Below are 25,101 nucleotides of genomic sequence, written 5' to 3'. Positions count from 1 at the left end.
TAAAGACTGTTGAAACAAATGAACATGAAGCTTCAGGGGGGCATGCCCTTGGAATCAAAATACTTACGATTGGACACATTTACCTCACTTGTTCAGGAGCTGACACTGGGTTCAGAAATTGGAAAGTAGCATCATAATATTACAAAGGACAAATATGCACCCAATTCCATTGAGATTCCCTCTTTAGGAAGGTGTTCACTTATTTGGAGAGATTTGGACTGCTCCCTAGATACAGAGAGTTTATATAGTTTTTGAACAATAACTTGGGTTTTTCTGGACCATCCTTCCAGACATGTTAGAGACAAGAAGGACACATAAACTCCCAAACCACCAGGCTGGCTCAGGTAAATATTGTGTCTGGATAACATTGATATCAAAGGATCATATGGAAGAGAATTCTCTTCTCAAAAGATGGGATGAGGAGCTGTTTTTGAAAATATGGTTTAGAAATAACTTTTTATGCCCTGAGATATGTTTATGTTATAGTAATAGATGCAATGAGTTTAGAATACAAATTTGATTTATAATCACTACAACATTATCATAATTGTGTATGTAAATTGCACACATAGAAAAAGAACAGAGAGAAATAAAACACTTTCTTTGGATAATGAGCGATTATGGATCACTTTTTTTCTTCTTTTTACTTTTCTATATTTCCAATTTTTCTACAGTGAGTACTAATTATTTTTATATTTAAAAAAATCAAACATGCTACTAAAAATATTTTAAATATTAAGGCACAGCACATAAAGTAACACTTTCTTCTTATCCCTTTATTGATTTTCATTTAAGTTTTCTGGCTGTCTTTTCTCTCCTTAACTCACACTATTGCTTCAGATAATGAACACCAAAGGCTTCTTGTATTAAAATTACTTGAACTAATAAGCTCTTTCTTAAAAAATTTAATGAATATCTAATAATTTGCAACACTAGCCCAAGATAAGCTCAAAATTTAAACAGGAGCCAGACGATCTGGAAAGAAGAGAACCTCAGCTCCGACACTTGCTAGCTGGGTGACCCTAGGCACGTTACTTAGCCTCTCTGTGCTTCATTTTCCTCACATATTGAAGAGGGATATTAATAGAATCCACCTCAGAGATTCTCATAGATTAAATGAGTTAATCTTTGCAAACATTTAGAACAATGTCTTGCACATGTTAAGTTCTATATGAGTGTATTCTTCTAGATTTTGGTGGACCTATCCATACTGACTTTATAACGATATAAATAATAATCATTTCCTCTTGGTGCTCCTCTAATCCTCCTAATGGATCCCAGGATGGCAGAGAACTTGCTGGTCTTGTTCACTCCTAAGTCTCAACTCCTATCACGATGCTTGTCACCTAGTAGGCACTCTATCAATATTTGTTGAGTGAATAAATCCATAATGATTGTTACCGTCATGAGGCTGTGTCTAAAAATAAAATCTGACATTTGAGTAGAACCAGTTCTATGAAAATTTCAAGACTACGTGCTTTTTGCTAAGAACAACTGGAAAATGTTTCAGCTGGACTGTTTTTGTGGGCTCTTACACTATTGTTTGTATATTTCAAGTGAGATTCTGTTATTCTTTAATGACCTTGCATTCTTTCTTGATATAAAGCTTATGTTGAATCTAAGGAGAGAGTCATGCTTTCTGAATGGGATCCACATGTGTTTCCCATCTGACTTTTCTCCATGTTGCTTTCAAAGTCCATATATTGAAGGACGGTAGAAGCCTTTTTATGCCACAGGAAACATTTCACACTGAGAAGTTCCACTGGCCGGGTCCCCTGACTATGAGTCATAGTTAGTCAGAACCTTGGTTGAGAATAACTTTACAAGGAATTAAAAGCACAGAGATTGTAATGACTGGCCCAAAATGGTCTGGAGTTGAAAATGCTTTCAAGAATACATGGATATGTTCTTCCATTCCTTGCACTTGATATTTAGAGGCTTGTGAGTGGTACACATCATTCTTTTTTAACTCGTAGAGATAATTTATAACTGAGTATGATAGTAAGTTTGAAGCTCAAATTTGCCTGTTAGTCATATTTAGTACTTCTTAGTAAATTTTAATTTCTTAGCATTAAGTGTATTGTGAGAAAGAAAATAAAGAGTATGATATTTTAACCCTTGGATCAAGCTCAGATTGTTGAGATATTTTCAGTTCTGATTTAGTACAATTACAGGATGTGGGAGGGCATTTCAAAATATTTAAGTGGTTCTATAAGCCTGAGACTGGAAATGAATCACAGAACCATTTTTCATCTCGTCAGTTGCCGATGTCATGCTTAAGGAATTCCTATAGCAAGACAAATGCCTATTCAGAGTTATTAGCCATTCTGTTCCCTGATATCAAGTCAAAGCAGTAGTCCCTACAAAGAAAGTTTGAAGATCTGCAATCATCACTTCTAAAGTGTGTACATGTGTAAAATTCATTATTAGTCAGGATGTGCATATCTCGCAAAGATAGCAGTACAACAACAAATTTAACAACCCACATACTCGGGGCCAAAGAGGCATTAACGCAAGCTTGAACAATGTTAAGATTACAAAGATATTATCTATCTGGATTTCATCTAGCATAAAAGGAGTTGTAAATCTAAGTGGAGTGGTTTTGGTATATTATTGCTGATTTCCAGATATTCTGAAGAAAAGCCAGAAGATTTAGTGGTAGACAAGCCTTTATTTACTGCATCTAGTCCAGTATTTCTTCAGCTTTGGCTGTACTTTAAGATTAACTAGGGAGTTTTTATAAATCCCTACACCCAGGTCAAACTCCAACCAACGAAATAAAACACATGAAGAGTGGGAACCCAGGCATGAGTATTTTTTATAGCCTTCCAGTTTTTCCTATATAAAACCAAGGTTAAAAACCACTGCTCTAGTTGTATTTTGCTTGTATCTCCAAGAGCTATCTTTGGGCACGTCTGTAAGGGGTAGGTGACTAAAGGCAGCATTTACTATTAATATATGCTGGCACTTTCTTAAGTGCTTTCCCTGTAGTAACATTTAATCCACACTAATGGGTAGAAACTATTATTATTACCACCAATATACAAATGAGGAAACTAAGAAAGAGAGAAGGCAGGGAACTAGAAATGGTGGAATGGGGATTCAAAACCAGATATATGATTACACATGATATTTAACAACTATTTTTAAGTTCATAAAATCTGCCAAGACTGTGTCAAAACACTTGTTGGAGTCACCAAATGCTTAATACAATAAACAAGGAGATGCATTCTATCAATAAACATCTAATTGTCAGCAACTGCCTTATCACATGTGCTGGAATTAAACATGAAAAAAATAATCTTGCCCTCAACAGTATTCTGGAAAAATTGTTAATACTAACTAAACTAACAGATAAAACTGGCTAAAGATGGCCAAAATTCTATTTCCGTTGACTTATATCTGACTTCCAACAGGTCAGCACAGCAGAATCACAACCACTGTGATTCCAGCAACATTGAACCAGACTGTAATCATACTATTCACGCATGCTCAGCACCCAAATGAAACAATGCTCACAGAACAGGATTCATAAGAACAGAGCACACATTCCACAGCGCTATTCAGTCTCTCTAACCCTCTGGAAATGGAGTACTGTTTAAGATATGCCTTCTGCAAGGGGATCCCCAGGTATGAGGTGGCTACAGTTAAAATAACCTCCTTTATGTGCAGTATAAGAAACACATTTCTCCACATCGTACATACTGATGCTGACTTTCCACTTTCACGGAAGGCATAAGAAGACCATTGAAGACTTAAACTATATTTTACACCATTGCTTACATGAATAACATTTTCCATATTTAAGAGAATCCCATAGGTTGAAAAGCAACAGTTTGAAAATATCAGATACATTCTGCCTTTTATGTAGAGATGAACAAACCAATTTAGACTCAAATATGAATAAAAATGATCTTATATAAGTAAATGTCAGAAAATTAATAAGTGTGAGTTTGAAAAAACCAATTCTTCAATCCAGTGATCACCTACAAGTGTTATTTCAGGATCATTAAGGAGAGCTAATGCCACTTCCAAAAGCTTTCACCGTCCACTGGTAAAGCTACAATGAGGTCTTTATTTCTTTAGCTGTTTTACCATTTAAAAGAAAGTATTTCTGAAGGGGTTAAATGTATGCCACTAATCGTCATTTATAGTTTAGGGTGAATTAATGATTTAAGAGTAAACTTTTCTATGGTTTTAGGAAAGAGAACATGTGGGTCCTGAGACATGAAAAAGGTAGAGAGAGAAGCTGATATCCAGAAAGGAGAAAGAGAAAGTGTGCAAATTCTGGGAATGCCAAAGGCAAACTTCAACCATTTCATAAGTTTATCTTGGAACCACTTTCAATAAGGAAGCCAGGGACATTTAAGAAGGGAAATGAAAAAAAATTTCTTTTCTTTTGTTCCTTGATGTTACACATTTCCTAAGGCTAATTAAGATGGAATTTTACAATATACAAAGAGAGTAAAGATATTTTAATCATAAGTAACTCCTGTGGCACTGAACAAAATTTGAAAACAATTATGTTGAAATCTGTTAAAAGGAACAAAGAGGAGCCAGCTCAGTGGCAAAATGGTTATGTTCGCATGATCTGCTTTGGTGGCCTGAAGTTCACAGGTTCGGATCTCAGGCAAGGACCTACACACCGCTCATCCAGCCATGCTGTGGCTGTGTCCCACATACAAAATAGAGGAAGATTGGCACAGATGTTAATTCAGGGACAATCTTCTTCAAGCAAAAAGAGGAAGATTGGTAACCTATGTTAGCTCAGGGCCAATCTTCCTCACCAGAAAAGAAAAAAAGAATAAAGAGCAGAAGAAAAGAAAGAGAAAGAGAAGAATCCGCATCATCCACCCCATCATCATCATCATAATTTGGCTCATTAAATAACCAGAGAGATTATGTCCTGCAAGAAGTTTGGTCAAATGAAGTAAGATTACAAATAAGGATGATATTAGCATAAATGGAAAAGGTCATTGAACATGCTAAAGTTCAGAGAAACCACACTGCAAAATATATGAAGGTTCAACCATGTATGAAAATTAGGTCAAAATAATAAGATTTACAGAAGTGGAGAATAAAACTAAAATCACGATTATCTCCAAATGGTAGAAATACTAAATACTTTGAGGATACATTATGCATAGTATAAAGGTAACGTCGAGTAACCTTATGTTGAAGGAAGATATTGCTGATTCTAGTAACCGCACTGATCCAGAAAGTAATGGTTCGTTCATCCTCTTGCTTTCACTCTCATTCATAAGATTCAGATTCATTTCTCCCAAAAGAAATGGAAATCAGATAGAGAAAAAGAAGTGAGAATTATAACTCTCACAGATCAAAGAAAATGAATTTCTAGCAGTAAATATAAGGAGGAAAATAATGTCACCTCTAGAAATTAAATATCTTATTCTTAAGACAATAAATGCAATGTAACTAAACATAATCTTTCCATTTATTGAGGAAATCTTTTAAGAAATAAATTTGAGCAAGGCTGGAAAAACCATCATATCAGTAACTAGTGCTGTAAAACAAGTCTCCCGAAAACTTAGTGGCATAAAACAATAATAATGCTATTATTCTCGTGATTTCTATCTGTTAGGAATCCATCAATAGCTTGGCTGGGCAGATGTGGCTCAGAGTCTCTCATAAGTTGCAGTCAGATTGTAGGTGAAAATAGAGCAGCTGGGAGTTGGCCAACCATCTCTCTCTCTTCGTGTCTCATAGCTTTTCCACGGACTGATCTCTTCGGATGGAATTGTTTGGACTTCCTTACAGCAGGGTGACCACAAGGCAGTAGAGCTACGCATATTGCAGCTCAGGACTCCTGAGTGAGTGTTTCAGTGAGCAAGGTGGAAGATCAATCTCCTTTTAGGACCTAGCCTTGGAAGGCATCGAACAACGCTTCTGTCAAATTGTGTTAGTCAAAAGGGTCTCAGAAGTCTTCTCCATTTCAAGCGCATGGGACACAAATCTAATCTCTCAATGGAAAGAGCATGAAAGACATATTGTCAGAAGATCACACGTGGGATGGGAGATACTGTTGGGACCATCTTTGAAGACACAACCTGTCACAACAGTATCTCCCATCCCACGTGATCTTCTGACAATATGTCTTTCATACTTCCCCCGTTGAGAGGTTCAATTTATATCCCCTGCAAGCTTATTTTTCATTAGACTATAGGAATGATAAAGACAATAATACGATAATAAAAATAACAAAGTATCTCATTTAATCCTATCGTTCCTCTCATTGTTAGCTGCAAATTGAGCTTCAGAGAGTTTGTTTAGCACGTTCAAGATCACACTGCAAATAGCATAGCCAGCATTTAAACAGAGAGCTATTTCGAATTCTAGTTGCTTTTCATTACACTACATCACTCCACAATTACTTTAATATTCACATAACTAATCACCCTCATAAGACCACTTAGTCCCTGAATTCTTATTTATCACAAAGCCCTACTTCTCAATAGCACTTTTAAGTGGAAGCTCAGAAACAGACCCACCAAAAATGGAAAAATGTTCAGGTTAGCCTGGGGAAGGGCTTGCCAGGTCTCCAAACAGCAGACCCTTGGCTTACCCATCAGGACTGCCGTCCAATATATTATTTAACTTTACTCATCTCACTTTCACATTCCATATCAGTTGTCACAATTTTATTTTTACTTTATTTAATCTAAATGTCAGTTTTCCCACTCTTGACAGCTAACCAAGTCTCCAATGTAAAGAAAAAAATAGTCAAATATAGATTCTTTCAAATTGCTTCTCCTCCACGTCGTTTATCTTGAACCTTGTTTATCTCTTTCATGCTATTCCTACTTGTGTCCAAAGCTACTCCCTCTCCCTGTTCTTTGGGTCCCCTCCCTTCCTGTCTGCTGTGGGAGTTTTCATTCTTAATTATGTCCACTTATTTCACCTTCTACCTCCCTTCTCTATTGGCTCTTTCTCTTCCTTTGAAAAACAAACTACATTCCTTATTCTGGAAAAAATAATCCTCCCCTACTCTGTTCCCCTCTCATTTAAGCTGCTCTCTTCCTGGTTTCCTTTCAAGTCTAAACTGCTTATCAGAATGGTTTACATTGGATACACTCACTCTATCTCCTACTCCGTGACTCCTTTTGCTCTGGTTTCAGCCTCTCATTGCCTTCAGCTATTCTTTCAAATGACACAGCTCTTCAGTACAACTCTATGACTAGGGGTATGATAGTTGCATACGCATTCTTTTGTAGTAAATGTCCTCATAGCATTCATCCAAAGGTCAATATTTACTACGGATAAAGATTTCGCTTGGTCAATTTCATCAGCTCCTCATTAAAATTATTTATTCTCTCTTCTTTGCGTATGTAGCCACAAGTCGAATTAGTAGTTCTATTTTCAATATTTTGAGAAACCTTCATACTGTTTTTCTTAGTGGCTCTCCCACATTACATGCCCACCAATAGTGTACTACGGTTTCCTTTCTCCATATCCTCATCAGTATTTGTTGTCCTTTGTCTTGGTTTTTTTTGTTGTTGGTGGTGGTGAGGAAGATTAGCCCTGAGCTAACATCTATGTCACTCTTACTCTATTTTTTGTATGTGAGATGCCACCACAGCATAGTTTGATGAGCAGTGTGTAGGTCTGTGCCCAGGATCTGAACCTGTGAACCCTGGGCCCCCAAAGCAGAGCACATGAACTTAACCACTACCCTACTGGGCTGGCCCCTATCCCTTGTCTTTATGATAACAGCCATTCTAACAGGTGTGAGGTAATATCTCATCGTGGTTTTGCTTTACATTTGCCTGATGATTAGTGATGTTGAGCACCTTTTCATGTACCTGTTGGACATTTGCATACCTTCCTTGGAAAAATGTCTACTTAGGACCTTTGCTCGTTTTTCAATTGAGTCATTTGGGTTTTTGCTATTGAGTTGTATGAGTTCCTTGTATATTTTGGATATTAACCCCTTATCAGATATGTGGTTTGCAAATATTTTCTCCCATATTATAGGTTGCCTTTTCATTTTATTGATAGTTTTCTTTGCTGTGCAAAAGTTTTTTAGTTATGTATAGTCCTACTTGTTTATTTTTATTTTTGTTGCCTTTGCTTTTGGTGTCAAATCCAGAAAATAATTGCCAAGACCAATGTCAAGGAGCTTGAAAACCCCCTGTGTTTTCTTTGTGGAGTTTGATAGTTTCAGGTCTTCCATTCAAGTCTTTTAATTCCTTTTGAGTCAATTTTTGTGTATGGTGTAAGATAGTGGTCCAGTTTCATTCATTTGTATGTTGCTGTCCAGTTTTTCTAACACCATTTATTAAAGAGACTATCCTTTCCCCATTGTATACCCTTGGCTCCTTTATCAAAAATTAATTGACCGTATATGCATGGTTTATTTCTGGGCTCTCTATTCTGTTCCATTCTGTTCAATTGATCTATTTGTCTGTTTTTATGCCAATGCTATCTTCTTTTAATTAATATAGCTTTGGAATATAGTTTGAAATCAAGAAGTGTGACACCTCCAGCTTTGTTCTTCTTTCTCAAGATTTCTTTGGCTATTCAGGATCGTTTGTGGTTCCATATAAATTTTAGGATTCTTTTTCTCCACTTCTGGGTATATACCCAAATGAAACAAAATCATTATCTCAAAGAGATATCTGTGCTCCCATGTTCATAGCAGCATTACTCACAATAGCCAAGGAATGGAAACAACATAAGTGTGATAGATAAAATGTGAGATATTATATATATAACGGAATATCATTCAGCCTTAAAAAAGAAGGGAATTCTGTCATTTGTGACTACATGGATTGATAAACCTGGAGGGCATTATTCTAAGTGAAATATAAGCCAGAGAGAGAAAGACAAATACCTCATGGTGTTGCTTATATGTGGAATCTAAAAAGAAAGTCGAACTCATAGAAACAGAAAGTAGAAAAGTGGGTGCCGGGGGCCAGAGGGTGGGGAAAATAGTAAAAGTATGTGAAAGAATACCAACTTTCAGTTATAAGATGAATAAAGTCTGAGAATCTAATGTATAACATGGTGACTCTAGTTAATGGCACTGTATTGTATAATTGAAATTTGCTAAGAGAGTAGAACTTAAATGTTAACACCAAAAAAAAAAACCCAGATAAATATGTGACATAGATGGATGTGTTAATTAATTCTATAGGAGAAATTATTTCACAATGTATACATATATCAAACCATCATGTTGTAGATTAAAGAACAGAAATTTACTTTTCACTGTGCTGGGGACCAAAAAGTTCAAGATCAAGCTTCCAGTGGATTTGGTTCTAGGTGAGAGCTCTCTTCCTAGCTTGCAGGCAGCTGCCTTCTCACTGTGTCCTCACAAGGCCTTTCCTCAGTATGTGCACACAAAGAGAGAGAAAGAGAGATTTCTCTTTCTTCTTCTTATAAAGCCACTGATCCCATCATGAGGATCCCACCCTCATCACCTAATCTAACCCTAATTACCTCCCAAAGGCCCCACCTCCACATGTGATAACATTGGGTGTGTTAGGGTTTCAATACATGAATTCGGGGAGGACACAAACTTTCAGTCCATAACAACTACCCTATAGTTGATTCCAAAGCTACCAAAAATAATAAGTGATTTTGCGAGTGTATTCCAATTCAGAATTGTGAACTTTCTCATGAGCTCTTTGATGGGAATCATAAATGGCAATTCCTTGTTCCAAGATTAATATTTGGTTTGTGGTAGCCGCCTACATTCTCCATCAAACATGAGTAAGTCTCTGGGATCACTATAATCTTGGGTTGTGATGAATCTTTATTAGCCATGGATATTCTTGTGGACTCCAGATTAGAATATGTTCTAGGAATAGCAGCCAAAGAGGTAGATGGCCAGGTAAAGACTAAACATAAACATCTAATTTTGGCCCGTCCTGAAACTATATTAAGACTACAATTAAAATGTTTTTTTTAAAAAAAGTATACACTGGGGCCAGCCCAGTGGCATAGCAGTTAAGTTCACGTGCTCTGCTCCGGCAGCCCAGGGTTCGCCAGTTCAGATCCTGGGTGTGGACCTAGCACCCCTTATCAAGCCATGCTGTGGCAGGCGTCCCACATATAAAATAGAGGAAGATGGGCACAGATGTTGGGTCAGGGCCAATCTTCCTCGGCAAAAGAGGAGGATTGGGAGTGGATGTAAGCTCAGGGCCAATCTTCCTCGGGAAAAAAAAAAGCATACACCAAAGAATATGGACAAGTGAAGAAGACATCAGCAATGTTTTCTGGAATCTAGAAGACATATGGATCACAGATTCTTATTTGTTACACCCTAGGAAACCAACTCAATTCTCACTTCAAAAATCTTCATAAGGCTAGGGTACTGTTAGGACCTAAGACCTTTGTAAAATGGGGTAAAGGGAGTATTGAAATAAAGAAGATGCACTGAAGGCTGTTTAGTAAGTACTTAGATACCTAGATCCCCTTTCCATTCTACTTTCCATTCCATCCCCAAGCCCAGGAAGACTAAATGTTTATATGGACAAGGAAAGACAGAGGGTCTGTAAATTGGGAGAAATCAGTTGAGAGGATGAGCACATATCAAAAATAAGGGGGTTAAGTGAACACAGGAAAACTGAGTGACAAATTATGAGACCTTATTTTTCTCCAACTAGCTTCTTAGAACATTGAAGCCAGGGCTTCACTTTCCAGGAAGATTTAATTTCCCAGAACTTAACTCGGGCCTATCTAGGGACTCTGAGCAGCTCTGGAGGGGAAGACTCAAGGAAACGGGCATTGAAGGTTTCCCAACAAAGACCCAACCAGTTGACTCAACAGTGAGACCTAAAAGGAAGAGAATAGCTTTACATCTCTGGACCTGAGAGATGAATCTTAATTGTGATTCTAGGAGTTCCTCAAGTTTACGCAGATCCTTCCCAGATGGAGAGAACTGGGGTGAAGAGTGTCTAAACTAGGCTTCTGGGTAACATGAAGGCTGCGAATGTGTAAGAAATATGGATCCTCACGGAGCGAATCTCATTTGGTGCCTGTGGTCCACAGATCATGCTGCAGAAGAGAAACAGTTTATGAGCTGATGAAGGTTGTAAAATGGTAGCTGATAAAATGCTTATAGACTGCTATCCCTAGAGCAATCTGGACTTGACAAGACTAGATTTCAAAGTAGGAAGTTTCAAGGTCTCACTTCCATGACTGCAAACAAGCATCTTGTGGCCACAAAGCCTAGGCTTGTTTCCAGGAGTCAAACAAACTGCTTAATTCTCTAGTGGAAGAGCTAAGAAAAGAGAAAGGCGTTTCCTCCTGCATTTCAGCTCTGTCTGTTAATCCTCCCTCTTGGACTAGGAATTTGTAGGTCTAGGTTCATATCATAAATTGAGGTCCAGTCCAGATCCATATGGAGCTCTGCATGATGCCACAGTTTAGCATATGACCCAATTTACCAGCTCTGTGGGGCAAGCTAAGAGGGCCTTGGACCTGGCACTAAATCACCCCCTCAGAGTAGGATGTGGTAGGTGGGAGTACAGAGAATCAACTGTGATTTCTGGGAAGTACACCAATCCAGGAAGTAAAGAATGGCAGACAAAAGGTAAGCCATCAATCGTAATGTATTACCAAGCAAACAGACAGATCAATGCAGAAGATGAGTTTCCAGCCGTGGCAAGGCTAACACCTAGAATGAGCTAACACTTGGAGGGTAAAGTTATATAAAAGATAAAGAAACCTTAAGAATTATTCTCTGAACAAGGAAAATTGGAAGCTTAGTTCAAATGCTCAGCAATGAATTGTGTATCAGACCCTGAGAATGACAAAACAAACTGGACCTAAGCAGATTGAAGAAGAAGGAATCAGAGAAGCAATTATGAATGTAAAATACTTAAATGTTTGTTTTATGAAAGAGGAATTAGAATTATTTCTGGGATTGATTATTTTTATAGCTGAGTATAACCCACTGAATCTGTGCTGTGATCAATCCACAAAGGCAGGATGGATCTCCACCCAAAATTTGGTTCAGATGTAGAGATGGTTTGTCACTACACACACATGAAGAGGGTATGGTAAGGTTTATCACTCACATAACGAGGCTTTCCGGGGAGAGCAGTGCAGGCTGCCAAGCAGGTCTGAGGATGGCTTGAGAGACAGCAGGGAAAAGAGACTGGCTTAGCTTTTATTGTAATTAGGCAGTGGGGCTGGGGTGAGGCCTCCCGTGGGCAGCCCAGGGCTTGTGTGGTTCAAATTTCCTGTTGGTGCCAAAGGAGGAAGAATCTGGACTCTCATGTTAGCTTGCCCAGATGGAGGGCAAAAGGGGAGGGTGATTAATGGGGCTTGAAAGTTGTCAGCAAACATCAATAATGAAGTCAGATTCTTTATTACAGTCTAACACACTGAATTTTGGAATGGCAAGAATTATGCTTAGGAAGGAAAATAATATTTTTGGAGATTGCAAATGTTAAGACGATGAAGAATTCATACAGGGCTGACTGTTGTCTTCTTGAAATTCTATGGCTATATTCTTGCATGATCAATGAAACAACTTAGAAACATCCAATTATCTCAATTCCTAGACTAACCAAAGATGGTCTCAAATGCAGACTTTGGAGGAATATTATAATTTGCTTTGTACAGCAGCTAATACAGCATTAATGTTGCGTGTTAAATAATAAGTAAATCAGATGAATATTTTTACCACTATTTCTGTTCCAAATCAGATAAATCCACAAGGAGTTGGAAGAATAAGTGAATGCGAACTTGGTTTCAGTCATGTAAAACCAATCTGGGTAATTCAGGAAATGCACTGGATTCAAAGATGTCTTTAAAGTTGACAGTTCTCAGATGTCAGTTTTAAGGGAATATTGCCCTTTCAATCCTTATTTGATAATAATGTTTTTAAATTACTGCTCATTTTTGCATAATATTTCACATATATAAGAAAAAAATTATAATTTCTTATAATTATAATCTGGTTGACTAAAAGGTTTGTGTTAAAGAATACCAGTCAGTACCCAGTACTTCCTTCTGAGAAAAAAGGAATCACACAGATATGCCAGAAATAACACCTCCTAAGTGTTAAAATAGAGGCAAATGAATAAATATGCATCTTTACTACTATTCTTGCAAGTGCATATATATTTTTAACTTTGAAAAAATGTTTTTTTAATTTAAATATTATGGCTAAACAAACATTAACCTATGACTGTCTGAAATCGTAGAATTGAAGGAGATTGAAGTGAAAATTGACAATGCTCCAAAATAGTGTACTGAGATCCAGCTGGCGGGATGATCTTCTAGATTTCCCAATATTTTCTAGAGAAGGATCAAATCAGGCACGTGTGTGCTATATCCACAAAACTATTTGGTACATTGCCCCCTACCTCCCCAATCTTTATAGCAGATCCAAAATCACTTAGGCAGAGGGGCCTGACTTCGCTGATCCGTCATTCCCACGTCATTACACAGATGGCTCCCAGGTGAGTTAACGGTTTAAGGCTGTGTCGACTTGTGACCACGAGATCTCCTGTGTTGTCCTGAAGTAATCAATCTGTCCAAACACGTGTGGCTAATAAAGCACTATTATACTACACTAGTACACCTCAAATTGAGATGGCACAAGGACCAGCGCTAACAAATCTTCAGACCAAATTGTTTCTAGTAAACTCAGGAGAAAATTCTCACCACATTAACATTTTGGTTAGACAATTCTATAACAATACCGATCTCCACTTAATTTTCAATTTATATTTTTAATAAAAAGTGCATTTGAAGATTAAATCCTTCTCTGTTTATACTTCATTGCAACAAATGTACCTAGTATTGTTTTTTTGTGATTATTACTTAGAATTATATTTACACTTTTTCTTTATTCTCCATTTTTCGGCAATATGGCTACTTAAACTTTATGGAGGGACACTGAGTCTTTCTTCTTTCCAACTTCACACGTGATGCAAGTGCTTTAGAATAAAGTTTGGATCTAATCCCTGGGAAAGAAGGGAAGAAATGAAAAGCTAGATGCTTGAATCTGTAACTGATCATTGAAACTCTGTATTATAATATTGAATGCAATAAAATGATTATTGGCTCATTTGATAATCTTGCAAAAATGATTGGTGATAAATTAAAATTAGAGATAAATATGGGGCCGGCCCGGTAGTGCAGCAAAGTGCACACATTCAGCTTTGGTGGCTGGGGAGGTTCGCCAGTTCAGATCCTGGATGCGGACATGGCACCACTTGACAAGCCATGCTGTGGCAGGTGTCCCACATACAAAGTAGAGGAAGATGGGCACAGATGTTAGCTCAGGGCCAGTTTTCCTCAGCAAAAAAAAAGAGGAGGATTGGCCATGGATGTTAGCTCAGGGCTAATCTTGCTCAAAAAAAAAAAAAAATTAGAGATAAATAAGAAGTGTGAAACCTCCTCCAATAAAAATCCACAGTTAAAATTTTTTCTTACATGTACTTAGTGAGAAACTGTGGAAATACTTAAAATATAAAGAGAAAACTAAAATCATACAATCTTATCATCTAGTAATATCTACTGTTCACATTTTAGAGTTTTATTTCCAATAATGTCAGTTCTTATGCATGTGGATTAAGTGTGTTCCTTAAAATATTGCTGGATGCTTTGTGTCGATACATAGAGATAAACAAGCAAATAGAAGTATGCTTCTAGCTGCTATTTTACACAGTGTTATGCTGTCTTTTCCATGCTGTTAAATTTTCTTCAAAAATATTAATTCCACATGGCTGTATAATCTCCCATATTCTCAATATGCTGCAATTTATTGAACTTTTTTCCCTAGTGTCAAACATTGAGTTTGTGTCCAGAGAGAGGGTAGCATATTTTTTCATAAATAATATTTCAAAGATTATACTTGTATGTAAGGATTCATACTAATCTCTAAGTATTTCCTTTGGATACAAGAAGTGCTTTACTGGGTCATGGTATTTTGCCCTTACATATCCAAATTTCTTCACCAATGGGTTGCACCAATGCAGAATCTCACGAGAAGACTATCATAATGCCCTTTGCACCATACTCTCACCGTCACTAAACATTGTCATTTAAAAAAGAACTTCAGTAATGTTATACAGGGACATGATGCACCATTTCCAGGTTATAAGAGATTTCTATATGATCATAGGCCAGATATACTTCCCTTCTGTGAATTTTTATGTCCTTTTCATATTTTTATATTGAGTTTCTAAAGGGTTTTTAATTATTATTATTCCTTTGTAAGCACAAAGTTTTAAAAAACTTTCTTAAGTATTTTTAAATTCTATGTTCAGTTTTCAAAATCAAATGTTTGCTTCAAATAAGCAAGAGTCACTCTCCAATATTTCTACATAAGCACAAGATCAGGCATAGAAAAAAACCATACAAAGAGCATTTCTTGCGTTCTTTCACCATGACCTCTAGGCATATTTTTTAATTTCCATCCTTAACTTGAGTAAAATACATACATCTTGTATGAGGTCAGGAGTCATCGCTTTTCTCTGACATCCCCTTCATCTTTCTGAGCCCTCACTGTGCATAATAGATGTGCCCACTTACACAAGTACAATGAAATTTGATGAATTGTGGAAAAGCATTCTTTTGTGGGGAAAGAGTGCCACACATGTCTTTGGAATGTAAGGAATTTGACCCTAAGTAGACAGGAGTCACATTCTATATAAATAGAGCTCTATGGCAGTAACTTTCATCATCTTGAACTATTATGTTCATTTTAAAGGAATAACAAAAGAATTGCTAAATTTTTTATAAGCTTCCATTGGAGAGAGGAGGATGTTGATGAAGCAAGAATCGGTGTTGAAATCACAAATGTGACATTGTGTGAGGAATTCCATGTCCAGAATCTGCCCTCTTGACAACAGGACAGTTTTTTGACCTTTGATTTTTAACAAATTGTGGTTAAGTTAAAACACTATCTGGAAATCCTCCAGTTAACATCTGCATGATATTGCAACTATGTTAAGAAATGGGAGAGAAAGATACTAAAATGTGAAAATCATATGATCAAAATCATTTCAATTTTGTAAAATGGAATGAGATATTTATTATATAACACATTATTTAAAAAACTTCACTAAGCAATCAAAGACAGATTACACAAATAAAAAGTTAAGTAAGAATAATGAACTAAACAATATATTTTTTAAAAGTAGGTCTAATGCATACATGCAAATATGTTCCCTGATAATAGGCACAAGGACCTGTGGCATATACCTAAAAAAGATTATATTTTAAATCATAAAAAGATCTCATAAAACCAAAAATGTAGAAATAATACAAAAAGCATTTCCTGATAATACTATGAGTTCCTAAATCAAATACAAAATAAGAGACAAAAAGCCCTTTCATTTGGAAATAATTTTATTTGTTTAAATTTTGAAAGCTAAAATCTTGTCACAAAAAACTTTTAGATCAAAGAAGAACTGTAAACCAAAAATTCAAATTATCCAGAAAGTAATGATAAGGAAGATACCGCATATTTTGTATATAGAACATAAAAAAGAAGAAGAAATGAATAAATATGGACATAAAAGCAGAAATAAATGAGTTAGAGCACCAAAAAGGAAACAGATAAGAACTAACAATAAAATTAATTAAAATAAAACAATACAAGTAGTAAAAATCAAACCTTGTTATTTTTTAAATCAATAAAATAGATCAAAACCTTAGCTACTATAATTAAGAAAAAATAGAAGAAACCTATGTGCACATAAAAGATCCCAGGAACGAGATAAGTAAAGGAGCAGAGTAATTTCAAAATATTAGAAGACTACTTCTCTTATTCTAAGCATAACAAATTTAAAACTTGAATGAAATAAGTATTTTCCGGGAAAATATAATTTACCAAAGTTGGCCATAGAATCTATATAAATCCCCCCGCCAAAAAATTCAGTCTACAAGTTAGATATGAAAGAGCCATCTCCCAAAGTAAAAAACACTAGGCCTTGACAGTTTCACAGAGAATTTTTCTAAACTTCAGAACAAATAATTCAAACTAAACTATTCTACAGCACATTGAAAACTAAGATCACAATTTGTTTCAATAAAGTGTGTTACATTGATATTAAAACATAAAAAAAAGATTGCAAACAAATAAGCAAAAACAATTGTTAATTTTCAATATCTAAGAAAATCTTAAATAAAATCATAGCGATCCCATCTAGGAGCATATTAAAATAACAATGCATGAAGAACAAGTGAGATTTGTTCTGGCCGTAAAAAGATGGTTGAATATTAGAAAATCTTTTATTATATTTAATTCTCTTTATAGATCTAAGGTGACAAATCACATGATCATTTTCCTGCGTGTTGAAATGGCATTTGATAAATTCTATACTAATTTTTTATTTACAAAGAAAAAAAAACCCTCAAAAAATCAAAATTGGTGAAATATTCACTAACACACATGGATACACACTTGTGCTCACCCACTCACACATCAAGCCCAGAAACTAGCATACCAAATGGGGAAACAATGCTGGAGCCAGGAATAAAACTAGAATGTTCACTATTACCATGACTAATGAACAAGGTGCTCTTGAGGTATTAGCCATTGCAATCATAGTATAAAACATTTTTTATTAGAAGTTTAAAAGTATAAAGAATAAAGTAAATATTAACACTCTTTGCAGATGATATTGTACAATTGGAAAACCCAAGATGAGTTATAAACGGAACAAAAAGGAAAAACTTCAAAGCATGAAACCATAAAGGTATTAAAGAAAATGGAGATTATTTTTTTATAATATTAGAGTGAAGAAGGAAGGCCTTTCTAATCAAGACAAAGTGCAGAGGTCATTAAAAGCAAGATTGATGAAATTATCAGTGAGACTTTTTTAAATGCCACTATAAGAAAAAAGAAACACAAAGATACTATAATCAAAAAGACAGACTCAAGTGACAAACCTGAAAATAAAGAGAACTTGGTTGTAGGCAAAGAGGAATCTGCCAAATATGTAAATACCTAGAAATCAAGAAGGAAAAAAGTCAACAAATGAACAGAAAAATAAGCAAGGACAGAAACAATTTATTGAAAATCAAATAAAAATACCCCTGAGAAATAAAAAATGTGCAACTTCATTCATCATAAATGAAATGTTAATTGAAATATGATAATATTTTTACCTAGCGTGTTGGTCCAAACCCAAAATGTCTGACAATACACTCTGTTGTTAAAGTTACATGAAAAAAAGCATTTTCGTTCATCCCTTGGAGCACAAAATGCCACGACCTTGTGGAGTGCAATTTGACAAAATTTAAAATTCATTTACCCTTTTATCCAGCAATTCTTCTCATGAGAATTTATCCTGCAGGAATACTTAAAATGATGTACATGGAAGGTTATTTTCTTACAGTACTTTTTTGTTAGCAAAAGATCCAGTGACAACTAGTCACATCCATCTAAAGGGCACGATTGAATAAATTAGGGTATAGTTACAGATGTGAAGATGTGAAAAAAGAAAGACTGAAGGTTTCTATACCCTGATATGTAAAATTCTCCAGGATACATAGTTAAGTGAAAAAATATATATTCAAGCTCTATAACGGTGCATATCTTTTGTATAGCGAGGTAGTAACATGTGCTTACATTTGCCGATATATTTACGTAGAGAAACACTGGAAGGTTACACAAGAACATAATAAAATATTGTTCCCTAAAGGAGTTCAGTCACTACAAGGTGGCCAGGGACAGGGGTGATGACTAGATATCTAAATGCTTAGCTTTGTGTATATCATTTGGATTTTTGAACTCCATGAAAACACAGCAATTCAATAGGTATAAAATATTTTTACAACTATAGAATATTATATAATAGAAAGGCTGCATAGCAAGTACTCAGTGGATATTTGTTGAGAGAATAAATGCATAAGAATAAAAAATTTTTCTTACATAAACAAATGAAAGGAAGGAAAGAAAGGAGGAACATAAGGAGACAGGAATGAGGGAAGGAAAAAGAAATTTCACTTGACTTTTGTGTCCACACCTTCTATTTCCGTTTGAGATTAAACCTTAAATATAAGATTTGTTGTCTTATCAGTGAGCATTTCGTGTGACTGCTGAGTTTAAGTAATGCTGAATCGAACCAAAAAACATTATACCCTTTTACGAATGAACATTGTATGATTATTGAGATACTGTTCAAATATATGTATGCACTATGCATGCAAGTACGTGAAGTGCTTCATTCAAAAGAAAATTGGGGGTGGGTAGCACTATGACTTAACTTGGAATTTTCAATCAGAATAAAACTTGATTTAAACTTTTTAAATTAGTTTTCAAGAGTTGTATTTCCTTTCAATTTGGCTGTATGTGTGAAATTTATTTCATCCTCATTTTTCATGTGATCCTTAAGAAGATATTAGAAATCTGTTACATTTTTCAGATTGGCACTATGTGTGCTTGTATGTAGAAATGAGAATTATTGTATTTTTATTACTAATACCAAAAAATCATGTCCCCAATAGAAATGGTAAATTCCAGCCAGTATAGTGCAGGCTGAGTGAAAGATTCAAACAGTGAAAAATTAGACATTTTTGAGAAGATGGGTAATTCCATGGATGCTGCATCCCAATTGTGAATCTTTGCTCAGAGTAGCTTCTGTAAGTAGTTCCTGACTGAGCTTTAATCACACATATTCAATTAATTGTTAAATGTGTCCAGACGGAGCCTGTAGCTCCAGAGGGTATAGAAGCCCATTCTGCAGACGCCACACTTTGCCCACAGAGTGGAGCAGTAGGTATGGCAAGCAGTAACATGCAGACCACAAGACAAGTGAGTGTGCGAGGAGTGGAAGGGCAGAGGGTTCTCAATAAGTTGCCCAGAAGGACGTCATCACTGTGTGGAGAAGATAGCTGTGTGACTGCCGTTCTTCCCCTTTCCCGCCACAAGTGCTTACTGTGTTTGTCCTGAACCTTATCAGTTACTGTATATTGAATATATGCAAAGCAAATAACTTTTTATGTTCACAAATCTCTGTAACAAGAGGTGCCACAGCTGGACTTCACGGAGAGAACCCCAGAATCACCCCGGAGATGAAGACTACCACACACCACCAGAGACCTGAGCTTGCTGCCGTGACTGGGTCCAGCTCTTGGATGGCTTCCCTTAAAGAAGTGCTGGATTTTTAATATTGATCTTCATTGATTAAAAGCAAATAATGACATTGAGGTCCCTCACACTCTGATTCTTACCCCAGGGGTGACATGAGGAAAGTCAGGTAAAATGTCCTACTCTGTATAACTTCAAAGTCTGCATCTCCAAAGGAATGGAGAACAATGGAATTTCTCTATTTATGCATGGTAGAGAGACTGCTGTCTGCCTCCCCTCTTGAAAGGAAAAGGAGAAAATAGTAACTTTTGCTCTTTTGAGAGGAGAATAGCAAGGATCCCGGATTCCCACCCTAAACTTCTGGAATGTAAATATATCTTCCCAAGGGCCAGATAAACACTGGACGTCTCCTGCTTTTGTGACCTAGAGATGTTGCCAAGGCCTGGACTTCACAGATTTTGGAATGTAAATACCTAGAAAGAGAGTTCTCACGTCTTTCTGTCACCTTGGGCTTAACCTAGGGACCTAGTCCAAATGGCCACATACCTAATTCTCATGAGATGTAAAGAGCAAAATGCTTCCAGGAAAACTGAAAACAAACATTTCCTATCTTTGTATCCTTTACATTACCCTGTCCCAGAAAGCTAGGGCTTTTTACGGTAACGCTCAGAAGTACAGGGAGTTTTATTTCCCCACAAAAGTAAGAGAGTACATTTTTATGCAGGATGGAGAATAATAAGCTCAATATTTGTGATCAATAGTCTAGGCAGTCATAATCAGTAGTTTTCATTAACATGATTGTTACCATTTCTTGTTCTCCCCTTTCAGTCATGTGGTAAAATTGTGTTTAACTGCCTCTTGAAGTTAGGCATAATCATGTGACTTGTGTCAGCCAATGATACAGGAGGAGAAAGACCATGTGTCATTAGCAGGTAGAAAGAGAAACCAGGGCACTGTGATCTCTTCCCCGAACGGTAGACACTCTGACGCCTGGCATCCCTGAATGAGGACGATGTGGCATAGAGCCCAAAACGAATTCTTGAAGCGCGTATAGAATGAGCAAAAACTAAACCCTTGATGTTTTCAGTCATTGAGATACTGTGGTTGATTGTTATACAGCATCCATTAAACTATCATTTGTGACATATGTGCATATCAAGTAATTGAAACATTTCTATTGATCTCAAGTTCTGGAAGCTGATGTGCTTTGAGCTGTTTTCTCTTCTAGGATATGTCACTCCCTCCCCCCGCAAGTGACACGAAATGCTCAAGAATTTAACCTTCCAAAGATTGCATCTCTGGTGTCAGCAACAAGCCATGGAGTCTGATCCATTTCCCATCAAAACATATTGAAGTTAAATATATTTTAAATGTATTAAAAATATATTAGATATTAAAGTTAACAAGATTTGAATTCTGTAAGATCCCTATGTCAACCAATTTCCAGTCATAGTCTACAAGTCCACAGCAAAAGTTAACCTCTGGGTAAGAAATTTGCTTGGTTTAAGGAAATCAAACTCAGTTCATGTACATATGAAATTTGATGACAAAAGTATTTTTAGTTTACTGAGATACAGTTGGGATTGGTTTCAACAAAACAAAGAGTGCATTTGAAGAGCACACAGAATATTTCCTTGGCTTTTTAATATTCCACAAACATGGTCATTCCAAAAGAATGATCTGAAAATTACTTAGAAAAAAAATTGTTCTGTAAATTTTCTTTACTCAAGATTTTATTTGTTCCCCAAAGTTAATCCTTCTTTATTGAGGTTCTCATTGAGGAGTTTTACTTACTATCTTGTGATGTCATATAGGTAATTATTCAAAAGAATCCTTTTAAATGTCTATCACATACCTACATTTCACACTTTGAGCTGCTGAAATCCACAGACTATCGTGGCGATTCAAGCACTGTTTTGTATTAATAAATTGTATACGTGACACACTCTAACTAGAAGCCAGGAAATTTAGTGATAAATTTAACATCTCATTTTATAATCTCAGGTTTAAAACTAGTGGTTTTCATTTAAAGAAACGGTTGTACTGTCAATTATATATCTGAATTACAGTGTGGAGAAACAGATAATTTACCGTCTTTAAAATTATTATTTATTAAAGAGTTTAAGATTAACTGTGCCCACAAAGTAGGCAATCTTTTATACAACTCAACACAAACAAAGATACTTCAGTAAAATGCCCAGCTACCGAATCTGAGCCTGAAGCGTTTGGGAGATCTCCACCTATAATATCACCGTCTGCCTTGGCTTTGCCTTTTTTGTTTTAAATGAGTGAAACCAGATCTTCTTCTTGACAGCATCAACTAAATAAGCAAGTTTTGTTTCCTTTACCTCTGTCCATGAAAAAAGTGCTATTTGAGATCTTGTTCGATTTAAGCCCTGATTAAATTAATCCCTTTTGAAATCATTATTTTTCTAAAAGTATTTATTTCCTGAATGTATCTGCAGAGTCTGAAAGAATAACTTTATTAAAACTTAATGACATGAAAAGAATAAATTGTTCCTATCTAGAATGACTTTTAATAAAGATTCTAAAGTTTTCTAAAGATAGCGATAGATCAAATCAAGAGTTTTTGGTTTGTAAATTGGCTTTTCTTATTAAATCACAGATAAATCAAAGTGAGGAAGAAGAGACAAAAAAAAAAAACTATTTTAAAAAACAGACCAGGGCTGGCCCAGTGGCGCAGCAGTTAAGTGCGCACGTTCAGCATCAGTGGCCCAGGGTTCACCAGTTCAGATTCCGGGTGCAGACATGGCACCGCATGGCAAGCCATGCTGGTAGGCGTCCCACATATAAAGTAGAGGAAGATGGGTACAGATGTTAGCTCAGGGCCAGTCTTCTTCAGCAAAAAGAGGAGGACTGGCAGCAGTTAACTCAGGAAACTTCCTCAAAAAAAAAAAAAAAATAGACCAGTCAAAGACAAATCTATTATCAGAGATGCAAAGGGGGAAAAATTTAACTTTGATGTTCAGTGTACTATCTATTGCTATTTTTAAAACATTTATTTTAATGCAAGTCAAGATCAATTCACCTTCACAGATATATTTAGAAGTAAATTAGGATTTAGGATATTAACATTAACTTAAAAATTTTTTTGTTTATTGCAGCAACATTGGTTTATAACATTATACAAAATTTGAGTGTACATCATTATATTTTGATTTCTGTGTAGATTACATCATGTTCATCACCCAAAGACTAATTACAATCCATCACCATACGCATGTGCCTAATCACTCCTTTTGCCTTCCTCCCACCCCACTTCCCATCTGATAACCAACAATCCAATCTCTGTCTCTACATATTTGTTTATTGTTGTTTTATCTTCTACTTATGAGTGAGATCATACGATATCTTACTTTCACCCTCTGATACCCTCAAGGTCCATCCATGTTGTCACAAATGGCCAGATTTCATCATTTTTTATGGCTGAGTAGTATTCCATTGTGTATATACACCACATCTTCTTTATCCATTTGCCCCTTGATGGGTGGGCATCTAGGTTGCTTCCAAGTCTTGGGTATTGTGAATAATGGTGCAACATATTGACTTTTTTCAGTATTTACTTCTTTTAATCACTAAATAAACCATCTCCTGGATTAACAATAAATGACATCAGTGAATCCTTTTCTTTTTGCCCAGGTAAATGCTACCCCTTTGCTCTTCTCCACTTGGATCTAATTGGACCCACTCTCAGGCAACATATACACCAGTCTGTTAATGAACAAGGGGCTATCAGTTGACAATTAAAAAATAATAATGTACCAAAATAGAATAAATATGCTTTTGTACATAAAAGCAATTTAATTTGGGAGTAACAAAGATACTCTGAATGTTAGTATGAACCTCATCTTTGACTTTAAAATAATCTAGCTCAGACCAAAAATATAGGAGAGGGAATTTGGTGTTTGCTGTCTAAAAATCATAGATATGGTACTGTGGAGACAGCTGGAGAAGAAAGACTGAGAGATGCCAGCACTTTGTTCTTTCAGAAAAAGATAAAACCCTTCAGTATCAGCATGAGGCTAAGAAGGAAATGGATATCGCACTAGAAAACTCTGTTACATAGCTGTCAAAATCTAAAAAGACAGCTGTTTAAGTTCTAAATAATTCTCAAGAATTAGAATGCAGTTGGCTAGATATGTAATTTGGGATAATCCATTTAACCTCTTCGGTCCTCTATACATCATTAGAAATTAAACAAACAAAAAAATATGTAACACTTTAACTCTCTAAGTAGGTATTTGGAACAACCTTTTAAGTTTCTTCTTTATATTAGATCTTTCATTTTATAAGGCACAAGAAAGCAAAGGAGTTCTTTTTTCTTTTTCTCTTAACCTCTAAGCTGTCCTTTTTTAAATCTCAGAAAAGTGAGTAAGAACAGACACAAAATTGAGTTCCAGCTTTTTCAACTCTGGTTCTCACACTGTCTCTTGGGAAAGAGTTCCCTCCCTTACTGTGAAAGCTCAATGAATCAACTCCCCCAAAGGCCTTGGGATTCAAGAGGAAGTTTTGCAATGCTACTCTGAGGTTTTGGCTCTGAGAAAGAAAGCAGGAATTTTAAGTTTGACATATTATGTATAATTTTGTCCCTGTTCTGCTCTAAGTTTAAAAAAAACTCTTCAGCAGAAATTTTTCCTGAATACCCTGGCACCAAAGGCATCATGGACACTTTGTAGGGAACTTTAAAAGAAAACTCGTCCCCGAGCCCATCCCTGAGATGGTCTCATGAAACCTGCGTTAAAGAGCGTTGGGAGGGGGAGAACTTTAAGGTGACTCAACACTTTTGCATTTCAGGCATCTGGGACCTGGAAGGGGGCCCCATTTCCTCACAATGTTGCGAAACTGAACCACTCAACCTTCTGAGGAACTTTGGATATTCTCAGTTATTTCTGTTGGCATCATACAGCACAGAATAGAAGGTCTATAGTAAGAAAAGAGAATAACTCTGTCCTCTCCTCACCTCCTTTCCTCACTACTTCCCAAACCAAGAACAAAACAGCTTTGGTGATATTCCAGAAAAGGAATGCTGACAAGGCCTGTTTCATTTTAAAACAGTA

At 36.1% G+C, this 25,101-nt stretch overlaps 2 long non-coding RNA genes across 3 annotated transcripts in view; one reads left to right on the top strand and one right to left on the bottom strand.

Moving 5' to 3' along the window:
* LOC139081779 (uncharacterized) overlaps positions 1 to 21,166 on the top strand; it is a 76,652-nt gene extending 55,486 nt beyond the window's left edge. For both annotated transcript variants that reach the window (XR_011537081.1, XR_011537082.1), the window contains exon 3: positions 19,959 to 21,166. This is a non-coding gene — a long non-coding RNA (uncharacterized lncRNA). The remainder of the gene's footprint in view (positions 1 to 19,958) is intronic.
* Positions 1 to 25,101, bottom strand: part of LOC139081780 (uncharacterized) — a 120,967-nt gene that overhangs the window by 74,266 nt on the left and 21,600 nt on the right. The gene's annotated exons all lie outside the window — the stretch shown is intronic.

This window comes from Equus przewalskii, chromosome 2 (assembly GCF_037783145.1).
Source record: "Equus przewalskii isolate Varuska chromosome 2, EquPr2, whole genome shotgun sequence".
Classification (NCBI taxonomy): domain Eukaryota; kingdom Metazoa; phylum Chordata; class Mammalia; order Perissodactyla; family Equidae; genus Equus; species Equus przewalskii.
This window is presented reverse-complemented; position numbering and strand designations above follow the sequence as displayed.